The 4,244-nt window shown below is 38.2% G+C and overlaps 1 pseudogene; it reads right to left on the bottom strand.

Moving 5' to 3' along the window:
• Nucleotides 1-629: 629 nt before the first annotated feature.
• LOC118642064 lies at nt 630-1,217 on the bottom strand (annotated as a pseudogene).
• Nucleotides 1,218-4,244: the final 3,027 nt, after the last annotated feature.

Below are 4,244 nucleotides of genomic sequence, written 5' to 3'. Positions count from 1 at the left end.
AGAAAGAGGAAGATTGATGTAGGAGAGAAATTGATGTACATGCCCCTACCAGGGATTGAATGCACAATCTGGGTATATGCCCTGACTGGGAATCAGAACCACAACTTTTTTTTTTGGTGTATGAGATGATGCTCCAATCAACTGAGCCTGAGCCACCAGGTACCAGTCCAGGGCAGATTTTAATCTTTAATAGCTAACATTATTGCTTTATAATTTTTTCCTGAACAAGGAATAGAACACTAATTACATAAAAATATACTTACATAAAAAGTACTTCTCTATTTTCCCGGGGGGAAGGGGAGCGGGGGGGACAATAACTTTTTAAGTATTTCAAGTGTTTGGCTGTAATTATAATTAAAGTTTTGGTCGTCTCATTTATTAGCTCTGTAAGTTACAGATTTAAATTAAATATTATACAACCATTACCATTTACAAATATAAGGTGCCATTACTGAGTAAATAGGTTCTTCCATGAGTGGATACATCTCTTCTCCCACCCACTAATAAAGTAGCAGTATGGTTAGTGCACTTTTATGAGTAGATGATCCATTGCTGTGAATGCTAATTTTCCTCTCCACCTTGTGTGTATGTATGAGTTGGTTAAAAGGCTCAGGCAGCCTCTTTAATGGTCAATAGCAAGGTGAGCTAGGCTTGGCTTTCAGTACAGATGTGTCTGTCTGAACCAGGTGGTCTGGCCTATCCTTAGTAGCGAGCACTCTCCCAGTCACTTTCTCAAAGGCTGCTGTGACATTCCTGGCAGCTTTTGCACTTGTTTCAAAATAAAGGTAGTTGTCATTGACCCTGCACCAGGCTTGGGATTCTTCTGCAGTCACTTGCTGATCACTTATGTCACTCTTGTTACCCAAAATCATGAAAGGAAAGCTTTCAGACTCTTTTAAATCTGCACAATATAAAATTTCTTTTCTCTGGTCACTCAAGTTCTGGAATCTTTGAGAATCATTGACACTAAAAAATGAGCAGGCAACAGTCAGAACCTCTGTAAAATGGTGTCCTCAGGTTTCTGGATGGCTCTTGACCAGCCATGTCCCAAAACTTCATGGTAACAAAATGTCCATCTAAATCCAAATCTTTATTTAAAAATTCCACACCTATTGTATGGAAAAGCTGGGTATCAAACTTCTGTTCATTAGAGAACTCTTCCCAACTCTACCATCTTCAAGGAGAATTACTCTAAAAAATGATGATTTTCCTGCCATTATTAACCTCAAGATCTTTGACTTCAGATCTTTAATTGTTCAGTTTAAGCATCATCATTATCTCTAGGGCTCTTGGGAAGATTTACTGAGACACGGGGCCGGGAGAGTGGGGCATAGTCCACAATTGTACTACGATCATTATAGGAGTGCAGAAAGTTTCTCTTGACCACACAGAAGATGTCTGGGAGTTCCTAGCTGGTCTGTCCAGGTACAATGAGGAAAGTGAGAGGGTTGGAGACCCAGCAGGCTAGACAAGGTAACAGTGCTGCATGGGTCCAAACTCCAATTGCTCCCGCCCAGCGCCTAGTGAAAAACATGCAACATCTTCATTGCCCTCTGAGAGGAGACAGTATGCATAGATGGATTTCTCGCCCAATCTAGAAAATACATAATCTCTTCTCCCCCCAACCCCCCAAAATATCTCTTTCCAAGAGCTATTTCCCAATTGATTCAAAGTTCACAGGTCATGGCTTCTGGACAACTGGCATGAACTCTGACAAACTGATATAGCTCAAACCAAGTATCTAGTGGTCTTTGCTAACTCTTTTTGGCTTCAACTAAATACTGAATTCTGGGAATATAATTTTGTTCCGGGCTAACCGTCCTAGGGACTGAGGATTGAGTCATTTTCTACATTGGGTAGCTGTGTGGCTAGTGCATGATAATCTTGTTATGTCCTACTAATAATTAACTCTGGACATCTTCAAGGGTAGTTTGTGAAAGAGTTGCCATTAAGTAATACCACTTCTTGTGAACTATGTTAATTATGGTATGAGGTAGTGTAAGCTACAGCTGCTGAAAGAGTCACTTTACCCAAGATGGAGAGTCTTTATATAAAAACTGAGTAACATAAAAAATTGAGAAGGGTAACTTTTGAACACTGATGTCTTTGTACTTTAATACTGAAAGGTGAGGGAAATCAATTCTGGACTTTTCACTTCTTTGGGCCATATGTCTTTATATTTACCTTGTAAATTGGGTTTAGTTTATAGACCTCAGTTGGTCCTTTGAGAACTATTAGTGGAAGAGTGTTTATATTCATACTTCTGTATTGACTATTTTCTGTTGGACTGTCTTAATGTTGTCATTTGACATCATGGTTAACCTTTTAAAATCATTTTTATTTTCATTTATAGTTGACATACATTATTATATTAGTTTCAGGTGTACACCCTAGTGATTAGACATTGCATAACTTAATAAGTGATCATCTCAATAAATCTCACACCCATCTGACACCATATATAGTTATTAGAATATTATTGATTATATTCTCTACACTGTACTTTACATCCCTGTGACAATTCCATAGCAACCAATTTGTACTTCTTAATCCATTCACCTTTTTCGCTAATCTGTCCAACTCCCCTCCCGTCTGGCAACCATCAAAATGTTCTCTGTAACTAAGAGTCTGTTTCTGTTCTGCTTATTCATTTATTTTGTTTTTAGGTTCAATTGTTGATAGATATGTATTTGTTACCATTTTATTATTCATATTTTTTTTATCTTCTTAAAAAAGACCCTTTAACATTTCATATAATACTGGTTTGGTAATAAAGAACTCCGTTAGCTTTTTCTTGTCTGGGAAGCTCTTTATCTGTCCTTCAATTCTAAATAATAGCTTTGCAGGGTAGAGTAATATTAATTGTAGGTCCTTGCTTTCTATTATTTTGAATATTTCTTGCTAATCCCTTCTGGCCTGCAAAGTTTCTTTTGAGAAATCAGCTGACGGTCTTATGGGAGCTCCCTTGTAGGTAATTAACTACTTTTCTCTTGCTGCTTTAAAGATTCTCTTTTTGTCTTTAACCTTTGGCATTTTAATTATGCTGTGTTTTGGTGAGGTCTTCTTTTGGTTCATCTTGTTTGGTACTCTCTGTTCTTCCTAGACTTGTATATCTATTTCCTTCACCAGATTAGGTAAGTTTTCCATCATTATTTTTTCAAATAGGTTTTCAATTTCTTGCTCTCTCTCTTCTCCTCCTGGCACCCCTATGATGCAAATGTTGGAACATTTGAAGTTGTCCTGGAGGTTCCTTATACTATCTTTATTTTTTTGGATTCTTTTTTTTTTTTTTGCTGTTCTAAGTGGGTGTTTTTCCTTCCTTATATTCTAAATTGCTGATTTGATCCTCAGTTTCACCTACTCCACTGTTGACTCCCTGTAAATTATTCTTTATTTCAGTTAGTATATCCTTTATTTCTGACTGTTTTTGTTTTGGTTAATGCTGTTGAGGTTCCCACTACGTTTATTGACCATCCTTATAACCAGTGCTTTGAATCCTGCATCTAGTAGATTGTTTGTCTCCATTTTGTTTAGTTCTTTTGCTGGAGTTTTGTTCTGTGCTTTTCCATTTTGGCAGCCTCCCTGTGTTTGTTTCTATGTATGATATAGAGCTGCTACATCTCACAGGCTTGGTAGCATGATCTAATGTAGTAGGTATCCTGCAAGGTCTAGTGGTAAAGTGCTTCATCGAATCTCAAATCTCATTTCAAATATGGGCTCCACTTACAGAGTTTACCTGTGAGGTGTGGTTGATGTTTATCTCTTTCTCTTCCCCCCCCCTCCCTCTCACTCTACCTCTATGCCTTCTACTTCAGAGCAAGAATGCTGGGGCAGTGATTTAAAACTGAGGCAAGAATGTTGAGGCCCTTTGTACAGACAGCAATGCCAATGTTTCAGTCCCAGACAGCAGTGGCCCGAAGCACATACTGAGTGTCAGTGCTGATATTGAAACAATTGGAGAAATTCTAAAGAAAATCATCCCTACTTTGGAAGAGTACCAACACTATAAAGGAAGCAACTTTAGCTTTGAATTGAGACTGTCGATTCATCAGAGTCTTGCAGGAGGAAGTATTGGGGTCAGAGGTGCTAAAATAAAAAAACTTAGAACACTCAGACAACGATCAAGCATTCCAAGGAATGTTGTCCTCATTCCACTGATGGGGTTGTAGAGTGCATCAAGATCCTCCTTGATCTTATATCAGAGTTTCCCATCAAAAGACGTTGTTCAGCCCTGGCCGGTTTGG

This window comes from Molossus molossus, unplaced genomic scaffold, assembly GCF_014108415.1.
Source record: "Molossus molossus isolate mMolMol1 unplaced genomic scaffold, mMolMol1.p scaffold_m16_p_3, whole genome shotgun sequence".
Classification (NCBI taxonomy): Eukaryota; Metazoa; Chordata; class Mammalia; order Chiroptera; family Molossidae; genus Molossus; species Molossus molossus.
This window is presented reverse-complemented; position numbering and strand designations above follow the sequence as displayed.